The sequence below is a fragment of the Canis lupus genome, chromosome 6, assembly GCF_011100685.1.
Source record: "Canis lupus familiaris isolate Mischka breed German Shepherd chromosome 6, alternate assembly UU_Cfam_GSD_1.0, whole genome shotgun sequence".
Taxonomy (NCBI): Eukaryota; Metazoa; Chordata; class Mammalia; order Carnivora; family Canidae; genus Canis; species Canis lupus.
The window spans coordinates 7,946,526-7,966,514 of NC_049227.1; the positions used below are offsets into that span (position 1 = coordinate 7,946,526).

The window sequence follows — 19,989 nt, forward strand, 5'->3', positions numbered from 1 at the left end:
AGGGGCCTTCGTCTGCAGGGTCCTGCTCCTTAGTAGTGGAACAAGGTACTCAGTGACCTCTGTGCAACCAGAAGTCCCCAAAGATGTGGGATCAAAATAGGGACTTTATGATTCTTACTTATACTTTCTCTTTTGGAAAATACTACAGAGCCAAGGGCATATGAGATGCAGGCCATAATTTCTTAATTTCTAAATGGAATTATTTATATCATGCTTCTGGAAACCAAGTCTAAGAAACACATGTGAGTCAGCAGCCAACAAGGGAATTTAAACCTTAGGAATCTGATTTTATGTCTAAAGGCACTCAGAGGCTTCCCAGTGGATTACCTCAACCAAGCAGTTAAGGAGTAACAAAAGTTTCCAGGGCAAAGAAAGACATCCTGGCCCCCCTCCACTATAGCAACCCTGACAGGTGGCCAACTAGCACCACTAAGCTCCAGGAAGGGGCCCTCAATGTCATCCCCCAAAGGATGTTGTTTTGAGGCACCAAGGATGCACCTCCTTAGTTTCTTACAGTCTTATCCAGCAGGTGCCAGCCCTCAGAGACCCCCAGAAAACCTCAGGGATGAGGTTTATGATGCAGACAAGAACAGGGTGAAAAGGTGAGTTATGCTAAGGCCTCAAGGTCTAAAAGATACTTTGTTCCCTGACTTTTCACTCTTGTTAGCCTGTAGCGCTGCTCAAGGGGTATGTCAGGAAAGGAGTTGGCTTGGTATTGATGTGTATGGCCAACACTGCATTCTAGGCAGGCGTACCATTTCAAAATTAGCCTTTCATGGGAAATCCTGGGTGGGGAAAGGTGGTATACGGGAGAGAGCAAAGGGCATACCAAGTGTTCCTCTGGGCTGTGTCCCCATGTGGTGCCATAAATGTAGCTCCTAAGGCACTTGTACCAGGAACCTACCGTGAAGGCCATATTGCCCCAGTGTTGTGCCAGGACCTGGACGGCAAGACCCAGACACAGCTGGGAAACCCCTGGGCTTAAGGAAACCCGGGCAAAGTTCTCACGTTTAATCCTGTTCCTGGAAATAGAGCCATGATTTTCACCTAACCCTGTAACGGATTAAAGCAAAAGCAAGAAGATTGTGTATGGAAGTAACTCGGTAGAAAAAGCAGAGCCCTGTGTTCCCGATGTGGGAGGCAAGGTGACCAGCCACAGAACATACACCAAGTGTCTGGACCTGGGTCTACAGAAAATTGCTAATGCTTACAGAATCACTCTTCTTTTTGGTAAACCAATGGCTTTAAAACACTTCTGGAATTCCTCTAGCAGTCCTTCTCAGGACCAAATCCTAACTTCTGCACAGTTCTGGAATTTCCTTCTGAATGCACAGCAAGGCTTCTTTGTAGTGCAACAATTCAGGAAAGAGATAGAGCTTAACAAATTCTATATCTTTTGGCCACAGCCGTTGGCCCCACTAGATGAATCATAGAGAAATCCATAAATGTCGAGAGTATTTGCACAGACTTTTCTTTTATTACCTTATATGGCAAATATAGATCTATTTATCTCTAATCAACTCAATGTGAGCTAGAATTTTCCCTACCTTACTGTCTTTCTTAAGAATGTCTCTTGCTCTATGACTTAGCCACACACAGCAACACACCCCAATGACAATACTGACATTCATAACCCTGGGCTGTTTTTTTTTTTTTTTTCCTCTCTCTCTTTTTTGTGGTATGAGAACAGAATGTTTTACATCGGTAAATATTTGAGGTAGGTCAAAATACCTAGCTATTTACATTCTTGCTACATCATAGCTGAACAACAAGGGGCTATAAGGATTTCTACAAGAATTTAACCTGAGTGAGTTTTCTTCCTCAAGGAATCGTGTTTCTTATCTCACATTTAGGAATCAGCTAAAGAAGAGTGGTTGGGGCTGATTTTTTTTTTTTAAGTGGGAAATGGAATTGTTTTTTATTTTTTTTGTTTTTAATTCATGAGAGACACTGAGAGAGAGGCAGAGACACAGACAGGGGGAGAAGCAGGCTCCAGGCGGCGAGCCCAATGTGGGACTCAATTCCAGGACCCTGGGATCATGTCCCAAGCCGAAGGCAGACGCTCAAACCACTGAGCCACCCAGGTGTCCCAGCGGTGATTTTTTTTGACATATTCCTTAAAGAGATAAACATCAAGAATATTTTCAGGCTTCCAAGCATGGACTGTGGGGAAATTCCATGACTGGCTAAGCCAGTCGAAGAAGTCTGGAGAACGACTACTGAGCTCATTGGTTCACTCACTAAATATGCCCCAAGAGTCAAGATAATACAGCTGTGAAGATGAACCCCAGACCTGCCCCACTCCTGAGGACAGAGAAGGGGAGCAAGGTACAAGGGAAGGGGACAACAGAGTCCTCCAGCTTTCAGAGAAAGGGCTTTGGTTGGGGGCAGGCGGGAGTGGGTTCAGTGAAAAAATGGAGGTGGGCACAGGGGAATGAGGGTGGGCACAGGGAAGGCTGTGGGAGGGGACTGTGAGGTCACTGTACCTGCCCAGAGGAATGGCCCAGTGGGGTGGTCCCCCAGGCAGGAGGGGGTCTGGATGCTGCTAGAGGCAAGGTGGCAAGGAGCTGGCCTCATGACCCTAGGTTATACTTTTAAGGACAATCAGCCAGACATCCATCTCTCTTCTCTCTTTATTTTCATATTTCCCCTTGTGACAAGAGCAAAGACTTCAGATACAACCTCGAAAAGATGCTGAAGGCCCACAAGAGATCTGAGAAGCTGGCTGTACAGCCTGAGGTTCAAACATTTGGCTATCCTGACCTGAAGTTGAGAGGATTCACCTGCCATTCCATCCCATCAGGCGACTCTTTCCTCAAGAGTCAATGGACACCAAAGGGTGTCTCTGTTGGGAATGTCTGCATATTTGGAGGATCATGGAGAGGTATGTTTCTATAAAGGCCATGCAAAATCAACACTATGGTGACCTGTGCTTCAAACTTAATTTGGTGAAACTATTTCTAAGTACGCTTTCTCTGTTGTCTGAAAGTATCTGTAACAAAATATGTATTTTAAATTAGAGGATCACGGCAACTACAAACTGCACTCCCCTCAGCCTCCTGTCCTGGGTGGGTACCGACTCCTCACGGTAGCTCTCTTCCGCAGAGGGAGTTAAAGAAAAACAAAAAACACATCGGAGAGGTTGTCTTAGTCTTCCAAATCTCACAGACATCCTAAGAGAGCAGCAGAGCTTTCTAGAAAGGCATTTCCTGGTGGTCTTAGGGAAGGAGTTTAGGGGAATGACTGGTTTCTGCTAGGGGGAGAGGGTCACAGGATCAGAGTGTGCCCTTCTCCAAATGTTCCCTGCATGCCAAGTGCTAGGCTAGGCAGTGCTGAGATCCATCACCCTCCCGTGATTCTCTCTCTGTAACAAAAGCCCTTATCGGGTTCCCACTACCTGCTAGGAATGCTATGAGAACAGATGGCACCATGGGTATACTATAAAGCGATATATCCAAAGGGGGGGTTCTTCCACCTGAAACATCCTGGTAAGGGGTTGCAGGAATAAAATTCAATAAAAGGATACTGAGTGGGGTACCTGGGTGGTGTCTGCCTTTGGCTCAGGGCATGATCCCGTGGTCCTGGGATCGAGTTGTGCATCGGGCACCCTGCATGGAGCCTACTTCTCCCTTTCCCTGTGTCTCTGCCTCTCTCTCTGTGTGTCTCTCATGAATAAATAAATACAATCTTAAAAAAAAAAAAAAAGGTACTGAGCAAGGTAAACTGACTGACTGGCATCTTCTGAAAGAGTCCTCAGGTTAACAGGTCACGGGTGCTTGCACACACGACCCTCCCCAGAGTTCCATCAGTAGCCACCCAAGCCTCTTTGAGACGCTCTTTATCATAGGGACACGTGTGCATAAAGACACACACGCAAACAAGTCAATAAACAAGTTCATCACCTGGTAGCTCATTCCTCTTCCAGGCTTGCTTCCTTGGGTGCGGCCTCATGTATGAGACACTCATGAGACATGTATGAGACACATGTTCTCCAAATATAGATGTGATTCAAGAAATACTCCACATGGTTTAGTAGCTCTGGGAACCTCCCTTTCTTATGTAAGCACATCTGCAAAGTCATCCTTATGGAAAATTTCAAATCCACCTGGATTGGAATGCCAGCTTTGCCGTGTTCTAGCAGTGCGAATTCAGCTGCTTGCTAAGATTTCTCTCTGAACCTCGGATTTTTTCCTGTTGGGTAGGAATGATGCTACTGGTCTTAGAAGAACAATGTCCAACCCACAGCAGGCAGCCAGTAAATATTTTTGAGTGAATGAACGCACTGAGTTCTCAAAGTGGCAGTCACTGGGATGATGGTCGTGATGTTATGCCTTTGTTGCATGTGTCCTACTCAGGGCGTGAAACCTCTCCCATCTTTTACCTGTGTGGTTTGCAAAGTGTTCCTTTGTGGCAAGTGGGTGCTTAGGGAGTCTAACCCGATGGATGGCAAGGCTGTTACTTATCCCCAGCACTGAATCAAGGACCTGGCATTGACTGGGTGTTCACACCATGCTGCTGACTTTAGGGAAGCCAGTGCCATCTCTGTAAGCCCTTGCTCCTTCAAACTGTTTTCCTACGCCACCCCTAAGGCTGCCCAATGCAGCTCATGGTGTCCTATGCAGGGCTGGGCTGCAAGGATTCTTCCCACACAACAGAAATTTCCCAAGGTGATCTCTGCTAGTCTGTGGCTGGGAAGGTCCAATAATGTCCTGGGTTCCCTCAACTGTTAGCCCCAAACTTGGCACCCAGATGATGTGAGAATGACTTCCTATGCCTTGTCCTGTGGACACCTGGCATTTTTATATCAGGCAAGGCTGCTCACCACTTTTTTTCTTTTTTCTTTTTTAAGACATGCACTGTTTTGAGAGGTTGGATCAGAGCAACCTTTCATTTCCATACTCCCCATATAGGCTAGAGACGCTCTCTTTCTATGTCTTAACATGTACCAAAGAGAGATTAAGCTAAATGAGGCATGCCGTTCATGAAGGCTCACTGAAATGATGCCTGTTAATCTTTTAAATGGCAAGAACATTATGCAATACAAAAGGAATCTTAGTAATTCTAAAGCTTTTACCAACTGAGAAAGTCTAAATTTACAGAAGCTAGAGGTAAAGAAGTTCCAGGTGCTGCCCGAACTGTCCTCCACCCCTGGTGTGGAGGCATATAGAAAGATCCTGTACTAAGTGACAAAGGGTGGAGGGTGGAAGGTACAGGGCAGGAGGCTGGGCTCCCAGACCTGGCCTGGGCCCCTAACTCACTTGAATGGCTTCGCCTATAGAAAGAGGCTTATTTTCATGGTGTGGACTGAGCCATTTCCTGTGCCTTCTCTGACAGAGTTGCTCTGCTGCCCCTGTAGTCTTTCCGTAGCATGTACTTTTAGGTGATGGGGGGCACCTGGCTACATCCCATGGGGAGTTCTATGGGTATCACTTGCGAGGCCAGCACCATGGCAGGCCCTGTCCTGTGCTATCTTGTGCATGTATCAGAAAGCCCTTTAGGCGTGTGGAATGATCCTCACTGTGGACCCAGGGAATCTGAGGCTCGAAGAGGCTGTTTCATTGGAGAATATTTGGCCCAAATGCAAAGTCAGGGGCCTGCTGGGGCCAAAGCCACTATGTTGTGTGGCCGCCTATGCTAGATTGCACCTGAAACTGGGCCCAGGGCCGATCAAGTCTCTGTATGCTATCCTTCTGGTTGGTTAATATCTCGGGCTGCTGGAGCGCATGTGGCCAAGGGTTCCCAGAACTGGTGAGCAATCAAGAACCCAATTTAGCTCTCATATACCACATGTGAACCTGTCTGTGCTCGGTGGGCAGAAGAAGTTCTACACAAAGGCCTGCCATGTGAAGTCACGACTTCACTTAACTACACCTCAGTCTCTCCTCCTGAAACAGTATTCCATTCACCTTTGATATGTGATTTGACATCTGCTACATGTTAGGTTCCAGCAATGTCCTGTCCTGCCGGAGGGAAAGAATGGAACCTTGCCCCAGCATGCAAGTCCACAGCAGAGGAGGACAGCATGGGAATAGGCATCCAGGCGCTCCTGTTCATGGAGACCAAGCACGGTCACTCTGCATGGAGCAGGGGTAGGTGCTGGGCGCCTCCTCTCCTTTCCACCTGGAAGCTTGCATCGGGCATGAAGCCACACATGCAAATAATGACATGGGGGTGGGGGGGTAAGGGACACCCAGAAAAGAAAGGCACAGGGAAAATATGATGGAGGAGAGAGAGCGCGCGAGCGAGAGAGCGAGAGCGCACCCCTCTCGATGGATCAAGGAAGGACAAGAGGAGGAGGAAGAGGAGGGCACTTAAGCTGGCAAGGCTTGGACATGGAGGAGCAAGTAGGGAGAGTAGGAGGCTTTCTAGAAATGAAGCACGTCCTCTGGGCAACTCAGAGGACCCGAACATGGCCTACACAAGGCAGAGTCACCACCACCCACGACAAAGAAACACAGGGGTTGGATCAAGGGTTGTTTAAACCCCTGAGAGGAGTCCCCAGGATGGGCTGGACAAGGAAGCATGGAGCTGAGGACACCAACAGGGAGTAAAATCTAGGCAAAGGGGGTAAAACAAGAAATGGGAAAAGAAACCAAAAAGCCCAAAAGCCGGGCAGCCTGGGTGGCTCAGCAGTTTAGCGCCACCTTCAGCCCAGGGCCTGATCCTGGAGACCTGGGATCGAGTCCTACATCGGGCTCCCTGCATGGAGCCTGCTTTCTCTGTCTGTCTCTCTCTGTGTCTCTCATGAATAAATAAATAAATAATCTTAAAAAAAAAAAAAAAAAAAGCCCAAAAGACAAAAACAGAAAAACAAAACCCACAAAAAACCCAAAACTCAGAAATGGGGCAGTTGCAATGGAGGAGAAGCAATATGGTATTCTCTAGATCAAAACAGACAGGACCTGGCAAGTGTGGTACCCCGAGAAGAGAAGCCTGGTGGAGATGAAGTCTGCGTGAAACGTAAAGCCAGAATGAGGGGTCATGACCCTGCAGCCAAGTAGAGAAGCAAGGATTGGGCCAGGCCCCAGAAGGTGAAGATAATGGGAAGCTGCTTCTGGAATACTAGGCCCTCACAGGACCTAGTGGTCTGGAGAAACAAGGCCCTGGGATGGGGGGTCAGGAGTGATGGGCGGGTGGGGGGGGGCGGTGACCAGAGCCCTCAGGGGCTTTTGGGGACCAGGAGAAAGAAGACACTACAGGAGACAGCAGGATGTGGCATGAACTCAGAGAGAGCAGAGGCGGTTAAGAGTCAGCGGTGAAGACAGAGAGGGCAACCAGGCTGGGGAGGAGAGTTCACTCCTCCAACAAGATGAGTGGTGGGGATGGAGAGACACCTCAAGACAGCTCACTAAGTCACTGCAATAAGGATGGTGGTGACAACAATGAAATCAAAAAGAAACATATTTCCATGTTGACAATCTGGAAAAGTGGAAGCCTCCCTCTACAGCCTATAGTCCATGGCTGGGGGGTGGGGGTGGGGACGGAGGACTTTGGTTTTTGTGTCCCTGGCACTCGAGGTTTCTCTCCCCGGGAGCTGCCAGTGACACTCAATCTGATGCGTGGAATGGCTTTAATCCACTCCCACCAGCCGAATCTTGATCTTGATTCGAACAGCTTCCAAAGATGATGGCCAAACTCATTCATGAGAAGCTACTTCTTCCCTGAGGAAAAGATGCACTGTCCCTGAATTCTACTAGATACTTGCAGGGTTCCTCTTTGAGGAAGGAGTGTAGTGCTGGAGATGTCTGGGGCTTCAGCGATTCTAATAAGGCTTCCCTGTTTCAAAAGTAACCAAGCAAAAAAAAAAAAAAAAAAAGTAACCAAGCAACCACCTCGTTAAAAAATGAGTGAGCAACTGGAGCCCCCCTGCCTGCCCCCATGCTGGTCTGTACGAAGGAGATGGACCTACATGCCAATCTGTTTTCTTCTTCATCCCCAGGCAGAAAGGGAATGACCCTGAAACAAAATGCAGGTGGCTTTCCTTCTGAGTGGCTGCAGCTCCCCCCCAGACCCCCTCACTTCCTGCCTCCCTGGGTCGGCGCCTCCATAACTGTGCACATAAGCTCCCGTGGCCTTATTTTCCAAGCTAATCTTCCATCATCTGTGAGAACTGACCGCCTGTCTAAACTCATCTACGTGCCCTGCCCATTCCTTGCTGTTTTCCTCTTTGGGATCCTTTGCAGCTGCTCTTTCTTCAGGGAAAGGGCCTCACAGAAGCCACTCCACCTGCACTGTACCTCTAGGAGCAAGTTCCAGAAGGGACACGATGAGAACAGTAACCTCAGTAAGGAAGAGAGCAGGGAAGTAGGTTGATGCCTCCTTCGGAGCATGCTGTGGCTCCTGTCTGCCTCTCTCCAAGGCCAATTGCTCAGTGCCACAGGGCAACTCCGAGACTGCTGGTAACTTCTGGCTGGAAGCCTCCCGTGGGAGGCTGGAGAAGGGGGGAGGCATCGGGGCATAATCTGCAGAATCCTACCTGCAACAAGCACCAGGCTACCTCTGGGTGGTGGTGAGGGGCGGGGAGGAGGGGAGATACTACAAGCTCCCCTGGCCCAAGTCCAGTCTGCTGCCAGTATTTTTATGGCCGACGAGCTAAGAGTGGTTTTTACGCTTTTGAATGGCTACATTTAAAATGGTCGGATAAGTCCCTACGCAATGTCCTTATCTTGCCTCTTGGCCATGTGGGCCTGAAATATTTAGTATCTGGGCCTTTAAGAGAAAGTTTGGAGTTCCCTGATTTATTCCCTCGTTCTCCTTTCCACTCATCAGCCCACTCCCTCCCCCCCTCGCAGGCCTGCATACAGTACAGGGGATGAGTGTGGCCAAATGGAAAGAACCAGGAGGCCAGAGCACCCGGGCACACAGCAGCCTCTGGACTGTCCCCCCACCCGGGCATGATCCTTGCTAAAAGATTGCTGTAAACAAATGAGATGTGGGATGTGAATCTCTTCTTTAAAAGCTCAGGACGCTTCGGGGATGAAAGCTGATTGTCACCAGTACTTATTTACCAGCTGATTTATCACTAAAATTTATTTTCTTTTCTTGTAAACGTTGAAGCCTGACATTCTCTCCGAGTGCATGCCCATAGAGAATGTGTGCAAGGATTTGCTCAGGTGCCAGAGAGATGACCCGAGCAGCTTAACCCGGCTTCCACGATCCCATCTCATCTCTGGGTCAGGCTAAACTTTCTGTGTGTCCCCGAGAAGCCCACATGCTGGGGGTGGAAGCTGCCCAGCTCGCTGCAGACGGCTCACCCATCCACACTCTGTGTCCAGACATGTGCTGGGAGACCAAGGATTAAGCCGTATATTTTAGGAAACCTGGCCTGTCTTCTCATCTTGTAACACAAAGCTCGGGCAATTCAGAGAAAACAGTGATACTTCACATTTGAGGTCACTCTAAAACCAGGGTTGCAATTTAAGTTGAATTTCAGTGACACTGTGGTGATCTTATCACCTCACGATTCCTGGGCATTTAATGCAGCAGCCTCTGGGGCAGGAATGAGGAATCAGAGACTGCAAAAGCTTAGGGCGGCCGGGCAGAGTGGTGTGGCAGCCATGGACCCCAGGCTTCCCAGCCCAGGAGTCTGCTCTGTCCACAGGGGCTCCTTCCTCTGATCCCAAGCCCCCCAGTGTGGTCACTATTATTTGCAAATACAAGGCTGGTGGTGGGCCCCTCTCAGGTCACTTTCTGGGCAGCTGAAAAGTAGCCTCCTTTATCATGACAGCTTCCACCGGTCCCCCATAACCAAAATGCGCCTGAAACAGCAGGGAGGCACATGCCAGCCCCATCTGTCTGGGGCACTGTTCCCCAGACAGTGGGGCCCGTTGGATGGGGTGGGACAGAGACCTTACCTTGAAGGACCAAAGGACTAGGTCATGATCCCGGGGTCCTGGAATGGAGCCCTACATCAGGATGGGGCAGTGAGCCTGCTTTTCCCTCTCCTGTTCCCCCTGCTTGTGCTCTCTCTCTCTTTCTCTCACCAAATAAATCAATAAAATCTTTTTAAAAAGCAAAAACATGAGGTGGAACACATGATAGAGAAATAGAAGCACCCCAAATCCCACGGCTGTTGGTGCCAGAGGAAAGGAACAGGCCAAATCCCTCTCCCTGCCCAGGACTTTGGGTGTCATGCAGAAGTCACAACCACATACACTTTCACCTCACCCAACAGTTCTCTGACCATCCTTTAATCACATTTTGGTAAACGAATCACAATTTTCTATCAATGTAAGAGCAGATGGACAGCGACATCTCTAACTTCAGCACACTCCGTAAAAGCAGTTAATCAGTGAGTAAGCACTCCTGAGCCGGGGCCAGGGCTTGCTTCTTCAAGCAAACCTGTGAGGACTCTCTCCAGGAGGGCAGAGTGGCACTTGCTCAGCACATACTTATTGAGTACCCACTGTGTGCCCTGTATGTGCATGGCCAGGAAGATCAACCGAGCCTCTTAAACTGGAGTCCTGTGAGGATAAAAGATGCAAATAATGGCAATCTAGTGTGAAAAAGCAAATTAGGTGTCCAGGGTTCAGAGGCGGGCAGGCCTTCGAACACACCTGCTCTATCTTCACTGGCTGGGTCCTCTCCAGTATGAAGCCCACCCAGGGAGGGCGGGGTGCTGGCTCTGGGTCACCAAACCCCAGGATACCCTGTTTATATGTCTGCGGTCCCTGGAGAGCCCCCTGTGGGCTGGGCTATGACTTTCGGATGTTTCTATTCCTGGCATGGGCCCTGACAAATAGGATACATTTAATACAAATATTTTATTAAAGATCTTAAAGGTTGGGTGCCTGGGTGGCTCAATTGGTTAACCACCTGCCTTTGGCTCAGGTGGTGATCCCAGAATTCCAGGATCAAGTCCCATACCATGCTGCCTGCTTCTCCCTCTCCCTCTGTTGCTTCCCCTTGCTTATGCTCTCTTGCTCACTCTCTCTCAAATAAACGAAGAAAATCTTTAAAACAAAATTTAAAAATTTTTAAAAAGATCTTAAAGGTGGAGAAAGAGCATTTCCACTTTCTACCCTACTCCTCCCCTCCAAGTCACAGCTAAATGAACAAGGGATTTTCTGTTTGAAGACAAGGAACTCCCAAATTTAACACTTTGGCTCATGGGGAAGCAGTCAACTGGAGCTACTGAGTACCCAAGGTGAATGCCCATGGTCAGTCCCCCTCCGGCCTAAGTCTGGCAGGTAGGTGCACGCAGTCATTTTGAAAAGACCCTGAGCTATCCCACGGATTCTCCAAGTGAAGGCTACAGGATGTTGGTCAAAAGAAAAATGTTTAAAGGTATCTTGCCCCAAATTCTGAGGAACACTCCCTCAAACCCATCGGCGCGATAGGGAACTGCATACACCAAAGTCAACTGTCTGCCAGACTGCAAACGAATGTCTGAAGGAGGAAGTCGGGTGCATGGAAAGCAGCAAGATGCACTCTGTCGTGGCCTCCACATGAGGATATGAGTCTGGGTCAAAGCTGCCTACTCGGGAAAACATTTGGAAGCAGTTTTACTGACAAGTTGCCTTCGAGAAATACTGCAGACAGAGTCCGATTTCTATTTTAGTGCTAACATCGGGAAACGAGTTTAAGACACACGTGTCTCACGTCAGGGCAGCTGCTTTTCCGAACAGCTCAAAATAGAGACTCTTTACAACACGCTCACACGACACTGACAAAACCACTAGGCCCTGCAAAGGGGACAAAGGATTTCATTTTCTCTCCAAACCTGGAAACTTCGGAAGCTATCAAGTTTTAAACGAGATCCAATTGGATGCATTTGTCAGTAATCTTAAACCCAGTAGCTGGACCCCTCACAGGGCAGCGTGGACTGCTGGGCCAAGTGTAATCTGGGCAACAACTGGGCCCCAAGTGGACCTGCTGCAGATGAACACATCATCCTCTGTCAGGGGGTCTTCCTGGGGAACCTGTCACAGGCCTCAGGGGAGCAGAAACCACACTTGAGCACTCTAATTGTGGGGTGCTCTCTCAAATCAGGGCAATCCTGTGGTCTGGAGGTAGCCAACATCAATCAAAGGCAGCCCCCAAACTGGTATGTTTGCTGGAGAACTGAGATCTCAAAGTCATCCTCCAACACTCGTCATCCATGAAGTTCAAAGGGTCACACAGGTGTGGCCAGCAGGCCCCTGGTGAGGCCAAGCGGAGGGAAAGCCTTAATAGGGAGGAGGGGAGAGCTGCTTCCCTGGACATACATACCCAGCTAACAGATGGAGGCCCCAGGGATGGGGCCAACCCCACTCCCAACAATCAGATCTCGCCTGCTCCAAGCTGGCCCGGGGACAGCAGATGCCCCAAGATGTAGCACTTGATAGCGTGACGGAGGCCACCGTGTCTTTCCAGAATGTCTGCAGAATCAGGAGGAAGCTGGTGAGCCAGGGGCTCTCCTCCAGCATACCATGCTGGAGGACGGAAACGCTGCTGCCCGAGGCCCAAGAGGAAATGCACTTCAGAGTCCCACCATAAACCTGGCCTTTATCTCTCATCCCCTTGACAGAACCACCTCCCTGGACTTCAGAGAAGGAGGGAGAAAGAGCTGGATGCAGATACTGGGACAAGGAAGGACCCCTTGGCTGCAGGTGCTGTGGGGGCATCCTGGGGAGCAGGCCCTCTGCCCTACACACCAAAGCTGCAATCCAAAGAGCCAGTTTTTACCAGGAATCAATTTCCCTCAGGAAGACTGAAGTCGGGAAAGCCACCCTTCCCTTTCTGTCCTTCCTGAAACCCTATGGGCCTAACCGTTTTTGAAAAGCTGCTCCTCCCACAACAAGCAGGGCTGTTGGTACATTAAGACAGATGCTTTCCAGGCAGTCCTAGGTGAGCCCCAGGCTGAGGGTAGGTCCTGTGTTGGGATGCCTCCACCCCAGGGGCAGGAAGTGGCTACCTCATCCCTGCATTCCAGGCTCTGCAACAGGCACTCTGGATGCCCAGGAAACATGGGGGAAGCGGAGGGTGATCTTTACCCAGGATCATGGCACAGGACCTGGCCATGTGGCAGTCCCAGGGCGGGGTAGAAGTGGTGGTAGGGAGCGGGAAAGTGTATGGCCACTATGGAGTCCTGCTAAAGCCAATTAAGACACGGTAATGGAGTTAAGTAGCTGGCTGGCTGGCGCTTGGACAGCACATGCTCCTCAGTTAGGGAATCCCTGGGCTGCGGATGGAGTCTAGGCCAGTGAGAACCACTCTGTAGTGCCAGCAGGGCCCAGCAGTGCTGGGTGGAATCAGCCTTATGACCAGACACTCAGTGAATCTTCCCTGAGATCACTGTCCCAGGAAGGGAGAAGCTGAGGCCTGTCAGCAAAACCTTGTCCCGGAGCTGGGGCTCTCAGCTGCACTTGGCTGGCTTCCTCCACTCATGGCCTGGGTTGCTTCGAGCAGCTTCCTAACCATGAATCTGTTCTTTTCTTCTACAGAATGGGGAGGAAATAAGATAAGTACCAGATGCGGACAACCCAGGGCAGTGCCAAGGAGCAATGGCCCTGTTTAGGTGAGCATGTCAGAGAAGTTTCTAGAGAAGTCTATTTTGGGCAGGCACACGGAAGAGGGTGCACAATTTTTATGGGTGGACATCGGGTGGCAAGGTAAGGACAAGCCACAGCAGAGGAGAAAGAGGAGACAGGGCTGTATCAACAAGTCACAGAAAAGAAAGGAGAAAAGGATGCTGGGAAAAGAGGGAGGGAGTCATAATGAAAGCTTTGCATTTGGGGATCATCATTTCATTTTCTCCCCTTGTGTGTTTGCTTTGGTCCTGCCACCTACAGATCTGCCCAGGGCCCCGCCAGGCTGTGTCACATGAGGCAAAGCAGAGACGAACCAGAAAAAAAGTGACTTGCTGCAATATGCTTGAGCAGCTGGGGCTGGCTGCCAGAGGCATGGGATGCCGTCCACCCCACAGGCCCACAACGGGGATTCCTCTAGGGTCAGCTGAGCTTAAGGGCAAAGGACCTCATTTGGAGCAGCTTCCCTCTGCCCTCACTCACAGCACTGACCCGGAGCAGAGGACACAACTCCGGAGGTGCCCTGTCACCTTCCGGCCACCCTCCTAGGCGTGGCCTCCCCGAGAGTTCTCCTCCACAAGAAGGTCAGACGTCTCTACCAAAATGCAAAATAGGCAGATGGCCCTGCAGCTCTTGGATAAATATGAATAAGCACTGCCAAGCTTACTGCAAACTACCCACCAATCTGCTAAGTCCCCATAAACACAAATCACTCTGTGTTCACTAGGGTGTCGTCTTGCCTACAGGACCTGAGCCAGACCAGTGTGCATCTCAAACATCAACAAGAGTTTTGTACAAGTAAATCCAAGCCTTGACAACTACAGTCTGAAGACATAATGGTCCACAAGGTCCTTTTCTGCACTTGTTTTTCTATTTTGTGACCCCAATCGTTTCCCAAGTAAAGTGTTACCTGAAGTTCTGCCAACATTTATCACAAGCAACCCTTAGCTCAGAGATATTGGATTAGGGTCATTTAGTCAAGGAGGCATAAGGCCATAATTTAAGCTACACAGGTTCAGAGGGTGTTGACTTGTAAGAAGAGATCCAGACTCATTAATTTTTAAAAGAACAGCAGAAAGAACAGGAAGATCCTGGTGAGGTAAAGAATGTGCTCTGTCAGTGTGCATGGTTTCTCTGGTTTATACAAAGTTCTCTAAAATGTTTTCTGGAGTCCATGTGGCAGGATTAAATAAGCTAGTGTGGCTCGCATGTGAGGTGGATTCCTAAGCAATCCAGAAAAATGGAAGTAGCAAGAGCAGGAGGGGTGCCTGGAGACCTGAATCCCTCATAGCTCCCAATAATGAGGGTCCAAGGTGTACACCAAAGCCACCTGGGTTTCTACGATTTATCTTCTGTATAAACAAGTTCTTAAATGCCCTCCAAAAACTAAACCAAGACCCTCTGTAATGCCTTCGGGAGGCAGATAACATGTAGGTATGTGAAGGCAACAACAGAAGTGGAAGCCCTCGGCTCAGGTCCAAATGCAACTGTCTGGGTGGAGAAAGCCAATTAAAGGTGGGCAAGGCTGACCAACCCGTCCCAGAAGAGACTGCTGCTAGGCTAATACCAGCAAAACTCTAGATAAAATTTGAAAGTAATAAAAAATAAAATAAAGGTGACTCCTAAGGTATGGTAAGAATAATAAATGAGCCTGAGGCCCCCAGGGAATAAACTTGGGAGAGCCTCAGCAAGGCGCTAATACGGGGGGTGGGCATCTCATGGTCCCTCCCAGACTCCAGGCTGGAGCAGGCTGGTGGGCCATGATGCCACCATAGGGGAGGCAGAAAAGCCCAAGTCAGCGGAGATGATCATGTTGGCTTTGGACATGCTGTGTTTGATGCACGGGGCACTGGGTCAATGGATTCAGAGCTGGTGGAATTTGGAGCTGAAAGACAGAGAGGGTAAGTGGCACTCTCGGCAAGGCCCGGCCTGCTAAACAGATGTGCAGGTGTGAAGGGCCAGTTTCTGCTCCCAGGAGCACCATGGTGACAGAGAGAGGGGACCACAGGAAACCAGGGAGGGGCAGTCACAGAAACCAAGGGAGGAGTGCATCCTTAGGTGAAGGAGTGCCTAAGACAAGGCCTGAATGTGTCCTCTTCACTTGGGAGACATGGTCCAGGGACAGTGGGCAAGGCCAGCAGAAGGGACCGGGGACACAGAGCCACTAAAGCTCTCAGGCCCCATCTCCCGACAGAGCACCTCTACCTCTGACCTGTGAACCCATCTCTTGCATTCCTCCACATCTGCACTGGATTAGCCAATCATATTGTCTGGACCAGAGCAGCTGTCCCATGACACAGGTCAGAGAATGTCAGGAAAGGTAAGGACGTGGGGCTCAGACCTTCTTTTCATAGAGGGAAGAGCAGAAGCCCAGGGAGATGAAACCCCAGGCTGCCTGTGGTTGGCACAGCAAGCCAGGCTCAACTTGGGGTGGTCATGGTCAAAGGTTCCTCAGATCCGAAGACTGGGGGTATTATATCCTTATATATATTGTATTATTCTCTACTAAAAATGGAATTACATTACTTTCTAACAATATATACTCTCTATAAACAAAGAAACCCCTCAAATGATACAAGAGCCAAATCCCATTAATCTGTGAAAAGTCTGATGTACCACCTTCCAGACACAGCCATGACTGTCAGACTTTGCTTTCTCATATCTCATATATTCCTCTCTAGCCAAGCTGAAATAAGAGACCTAAATCAGTGTCTGTCTTTGGGCCATGTGATCAAATGGAAAATGTCTATTTATTTGTTTATAAATATGTACTAAGGCACCCCTTGCTGGGCACTGGGCATGTGGTCAGGGCACTGCCTGGGTGTTAGGGACCCACCAGCCACAGGCAGTGAATGAGCCAAGGTCACAACCGGCCTCCAGCTCACTAGCTAGTCACTTCCCTTCTGTGGGCCCAAGTTTCCCAAATCGAAAACAAAGAGTTTAGAGTCTAAGTTAGTGGTTTTTAAACTTTTTTTAAATTTTTGGATACAGAAGACTATTTTCTTTTTTTTTTAAGATTTTATTTATTTATTCATGAGAGACACACACACACAGAGGCAGAGACACAGGCAGAGGGAGAAGCAGGCTCCCTGCAGGGAGTCTGATGCGGGACTCCATCCCAGGACCCCGGGATCACGCCCTGAGCTGAAGGCAGACCCTCAACCACTGAGCCACCCAGGTGCCCCAAGACTATTTTCTTTCTTTTTTTTTCCAAGACTATTTTCAAACAAAACTTTACAAGGATGTGGAACATGGATGTATGTAGGCAGATGAAGATGGGATTGCTCTGGTTGAAGACAGACAGGAGGCAGGCAGGCCAGCCCCCTCCCCTACTTCCCTGGCAGCTTCAAAAAACTGAGTGGGAAATCTCCACAGCAGAGGAGGGGCTTCTTCGCGCAACCCTCTGTGACTGTGTCCATGCTTACCTGGGATACAAACCATAGGTCCTATCTCAGCAGTGATCTCAGCCACTTGGCCTGAGTGCCTGGCTTCTCTTGGGTGCAACCTTTCGGCTGCCATTGCAGGGCACTTTAACTGTTCTGCCCATGGCAGTGGGGGGCACCCATGGTTTGTTTCAAATGCTGCTTGTTTCCACAGCTTTTTTTCTTATGTACTCTTTTTAATGATATGAAACCAGAAGTGCTGGATCTCATGAGCCACCCGGGGAAGTGCTGCCCATCTGCACTGGGTGGGTGGGGGAGGGGAAGGGGAGGGGAAGGGACACTGCCTCAGCAGCACCCTGATGGCCTGCCAAGTTCACCTCCTCTGGGAGGCTCAAAAAGCACTGACTAGACTCAGCAAAAGGAAAAGCAGGTTCTGAAATCCTCACGCAGCCTTTGGGTTGTGACTGCGGCTGGCTACCCTCTCCCCAGCGTGGCCACCAGAAACATCAGCAGCATGACTGGGTGCAAAGGCTAAGAGCTGGGGGAAAATATGGGAAGAAACACAGCCGATGGTTCTCCCCGACCACAAGCAGGGGAAGTCCTGCTTCTTGTTACATTTAGCAGCTTCTTTACTTATCTGGTCTCCTTTCAAGTTCATTGTCTCCACGTACCCCGTTGGCTCTTATTTGCATGCAGATGGTATTCTAACCCCAAATCTTTTACTCCAACATCTGTCGATTCGGGAGGCCCCCAGAACCATCTACCAAAGGGGAAAACGAGAGCCGGGCAGCCAAACAGGCTTTCCCTCTAACTCTGCATTCCTGGGCTCCAAGAAGCCTGATGGGTTTTATCTGTCAAAGGGGACATGAAAACACATACTTGGAGAAGTTCTGGGGCAGAGATTAGCAGTACATATGCTGAATGGGACTTAAAGAATTGTGCTCTGTACCTGCTCTTCCTGGCAGTGCTGGGGCTGTAGGCTCTGTACCTCTCAGCCTCTTCCCAGCGTGGCTTGTCTCCACTGGAGTGAGGCCATCATTTTATTAAGTTACTTCCCAGAGCACAGGAACGCACACACAAATCACAGCCATAGAAAGCATGTGCAGAGAGACGTTATGAGCATCTTCTACGGAGGGGTCACAGTCTACCCCAATCTACCCATGCAGCTGCCTTCCTGCTTTTCACGTACCTGGGGTTGGGAGTGACAGAGAAGCCGAGAATGCAAACAGCTGGAGGAAACCAGGCTGGGCTCAGTACATGCCACATACCCGTCACTGTGCCTCCACCCACTGTGTGCGCCCAGGACAACTCTGCACCAGGCTCAGCTTCGACCAGGTGACAGCACCTGGCCTCATCACCTCCAAAGGGCCTTCAAACTCTCAAATGCTCAGACCTTTGGCTAAACTTCATGCCGAGCATGGCCAGTGGTGGAAAGCTCAGGTGTGGGCTTGGGCTCGGGCTCTGGCCCTTGGCAGCCCTGTGACCTTCTGGAAAGCCTGGAATCTTTCCTAATGCTTCTGAGCCTGTGTTTTCCCACCTGTGAAATCAAAATGCGATCACTCAGCCCATGGGGATGCTATGCAGTTAAACAAAAGAATAGTGGCCATAGAGCATTGAGTACCATGCCTAACATAAAGCCAGCAACCAGTGCCACTCTTATGGTGACCATTACCATGGCTGGGCACACGCATAATCTTAGGTGAGGTGCCAATGGGATACCGTGTGAGATCTGACCCCACCCAAGGTCTCTGGTTCTACTGAAGGACTGGGCCCTTGGCACACATGGAGGTTGGATGGAGTAACGAGGATCTTGTGGATGGAGAGGGGGCCTAGGAAGGTCACAAGCTGGGCCTTGGAAGATGGGCAGGCTATTGACAAATAGAAAGAGAAGGACAAGCAGGTCCAGAGGCTCCAGAATGTGGGAGCCCTCGCTTCCATAAGGCATCTCTGTGTCCTCAGCACAAGGAGTCTGATGCCCTTGGGCAAAGGCTGAGTCTGTTTGGCACTGGGGTGTGGGACCATTGTCACAAAGAGCCCTGGGGTGGCCATCAGGGTGTGGAGGCCTCATTCCAAGTGTCCTGGGAGACAGAGAAGATCATGAGCACGATGGTGACAGGAAAGGCTGGCCAGGCCACCTCCCAAAGACTAGGAAGGCTGTCGGATGGCTGCAGGCCAGGCCATGCAAGAGGCCAGAGGACACGTGAGAGCAGGACTGTGGAGTTTGGGGTGACAGAAAACATGCAGCGGAGGCATGAGACATGGGGAGAGGTCTAAAGCAGGAGGCGCAGAGGAGGAGAAGCTGGTGCCAACTCAGCTGGCAGGGCTTGCAGCTGACGAAGACAGGCTTTTGGGCAAGTTAAGGTCCACCAAGGAACAGGCACCACAAATAGAGCTTCAAGCTTTCACAGCCAGGGAGGGTGACGTTTTCTTCACAGCTCCCCAAGAACTTAAGGGTTCAGCCACCATTTCCCACCTCCCACCCCTCAGCCCCCAACTGGGACAACACAGGCTGTGAGAAATGAGCCCGGGACATTTGGGAGGCACCAGGGTGGCCTTGCGGACTAGCTCCTGCCAACCAAACATTCACCTCTTCTGACCTTGGCTTTTCTTGTCAATAATTCTTCTAAACTTATTTCCAATGTAAGACATGCCAGGTTTGTTTTTCATCTGGGTCAGGAATAACAGGGCACCAGACCGATTCTATTACTTTCCTGTGCTCTGAATGGAGTCCCCAATCAGCCTCCCATCATCATGGGCCCTCAGGCACATGCTCTGTGCCAGGACACTGTGGTGGCCACGGAAGACACTGTTCCTGTCCTTGCTTCTTGTGGGGAAGCCTGAGAGGCTATCCCGTCATGTAATCAGGATACAGGCCCTTAACGCTCATGAGAAAAATTTCGTTTCATTAAAAAAAATATTTCAAAAGCTCTGAAACATAGCTCTGACCTAGAACAGACTTCAAAACAAGTGGTGCTCCTGCATTTATCATTTCTCACACTGGAGGATATGACAATCTATTAGTAACCACTGCCACCATGTGATGTGACTGTCCCCACCTTTAGAATCTCACGATCACGATAAAAGAAGCACCTCTCCAT

At 49.8% G+C, this 19,989-nt stretch overlaps 1 protein-coding gene and 1 long non-coding RNA gene across 7 annotated transcripts in view; one reads left to right on the top strand and one right to left on the bottom strand.

Moving 5' to 3' along the window:
- CUX1 (cut like homeobox 1) overlaps positions 1 to 19,989 on the bottom strand; it is a 364,561-nt gene that overhangs the window by 210,733 nt on the left and 133,839 nt on the right. The window lies entirely within an intron of this gene.
- On the top strand, positions 8,207 to 15,057 carry LOC119872140. Its single transcript, XR_005360555.1, has 3 exons — positions 8,207 to 8,399; positions 13,425 to 13,498; positions 13,773 to 15,057. It is a non-coding gene; the product is annotated as an uncharacterized LOC119872140 (long non-coding RNA).